General features: G+C 38.7%; 1 protein-coding gene across 3 annotated transcripts in view; it reads right to left on the bottom strand.

Annotated features, from left to right (window-relative positions):
- The window catches only part of TRIO (trio Rho guanine nucleotide exchange factor), a 375,721-nt gene that overhangs the window by 353,704 nt on the left and 19,766 nt on the right, over window positions 1-2,251 (bottom strand). The gene's annotated exons all lie outside the window — the stretch shown is intronic.

The following is a 2,251-nucleotide window of genomic DNA, read 5'->3' as shown; positions in this document are numbered from 1 at the left end:
ATAAACTCAAAATGGATTAAAGACCTAAATGTAAGGCCAGACACTATAAAATCCTTAGAGGAAACATAGGCAGAACACTCTATGACATACATCACAGCAAGATCCTTTTTGACCCACCTCCTAGAGAAATGGGACTAAAAACAAAAATTAAAAAATGGGACCTAATGAAACTTAAAAGCTTTTGGACAGCAAATAAAACCATAAACAAAATGCAATGACAACCCTCAGAATGGGAGAAAATATTTGCAAATGAAGCAACTGCCAAAGGATTAATCTCCAAAATATACAGGCAGCTCATGCAGCTCAATATCAAAACAACAAACAACCCAATCCAAAAATGGGCAGAAGACCTAAATAGACATTTCTCCAAAGAAGATAAACAGATTGCCAACAAACACATGAAAGGATGCTCAACATCACTAATCATTAGAGAAATGCAAATTAAAACTGCAATGAGGTGTCACCTCATACCGGTCAGGATGGCCATCATCAAAAAATCTACAAACAGTAAATGCTCGAGAGGGTATGGAGAGAAGGGAACCCTCTTGCCCTGTTGGTGAGAATGTAAATTAATACAGCCACTATGGAGAACAGTATGGAGGTTCCTTAAAAAAACTAAAAATAGAACTACCATATGACCCAGCAATCCCACTACTGGGCATATACCCTGAGAAAACCGCAATTCAAAAAAGTCATGTACCACAATGTTCACTGCAGCTCTATTTACAGTAGCCGGGACATGGAAGCAACCTAAGTGTCCATCAACAGATGAATGGATAAAGAAGATGTGGCACATATATACGAGGGAATATTACTCAGCCATGAAAAGAAACGAAATTGAGTTATTTGCAGTGAGGTGGATGGACCTAGAGACTGTCATACAGAGTGAAGTAAGTCAGAAAGAGAAAAACAAATACTGTATTCTAACACATATATATGAAATCTAAAAAAATAAAAAATTTTAAAATGGTTCTGAAGAACCTAGGGGCAGGACAGGAATAAAGACACAGACATAGAGAATGGACCTGAGGACATGGGGAAGGGGAAGGGGAAGCTGGGATGAAGTGAGAGAGTGGCATGGACATATACACACTACCAAATGTAAAATAGATAGCTAGTGGGAAGCAGCCGCATAGCACAGGGAGATCAGCTCGGTGCTCTGTGACCACCTAGAGGGCTGGGATAGGGGGGGTTGGAGGGAGACGCAAGAGGGAGGAGATATGGGGACCTGTGTATATATATAGCTGATTCACTTTGTTATACAGCAGAAACACACACAGCATTGTAAAGCAATTATACTCCAATAAAGATGTAAATAAATAAATAAATATATATATATATATATATATATATATATATATTAGGGCATTAAAAAATAAGAAATTAGGACTTAATCCCACATTTCCCACCTCATTCCTGTAACGGCTCTGAGGCCTCTGATAAGATTATTTTTCAGATGCTTTTCAATATAATTAACAAGTTTTTTTTCCCTAGCACCGACACAGAGGTGTCAGTACACTTAAGTCACCGGAATGATTCATCCTGAAGGACTTACTACGACCAACAGAGCGGGGTTCACAACTGACCTACCTGTTCCACCGCTGAGTCGATCGGAAACCAGCACCGGTAGGAGCAGCACAGGCTCATCGAAAGTACTTACACAGGCAGAGGAAGAGTCAGAGAGGAGGGCCCCGCACTGTTAATGTCTGGGACCGGTTTAAAACGCACATTGACATATAAGCAAGTCAGGGATTGTCTGGGGACTAGAAAACTTACTTGTTAATTTTTTTTGCCAATCACTGTTAACATACAGCAAATGAGAAAGGAGACTCATGAAAATGTATGTAGGCATAGCCTGTGAAGACTCCTGAATACTTTAGGAATGTGAGAATTTTTTTAAAAAAATCTAAAAATTATGTTCTCGTGTAACTACAAGTACCTAAAAATCAAAGTAAGCTTTACTGAATTTTTAAATTACACTAATAGGATTATCATTTCCTAATTTTTTTTTTTTTTTTTTTGCAGTACGCGGGCCTCTCACTGTTGTGGCCTCTCCCATTGCGGAGCACAGGCTAAATTACACTAATAGGATTATCATTTCCTAATTTTTTTTTTTTTTTTTTTGCAGTACGCGGGCCTCTCACTGTTGTGGCCTCTCCCATTGCGGAGCACAGGCTAAATTACACTAATAGGATTATCATTTCCTAATTTTTTTTTTTTTTTTTTTGCAGTACGCGGGCCTCTCACTGTT

This window comes from Physeter macrocephalus, chromosome 8, assembly GCF_002837175.3.
Source record: "Physeter macrocephalus isolate SW-GA chromosome 8, ASM283717v5, whole genome shotgun sequence".
NCBI classification, from domain to species: Eukaryota; Metazoa; Chordata; class Mammalia; order Artiodactyla; family Physeteridae; genus Physeter; species Physeter macrocephalus.
Note: the sequence above shows the minus strand (reverse complement) of the source record. Positions and strands in the feature narration are given on the sequence as shown.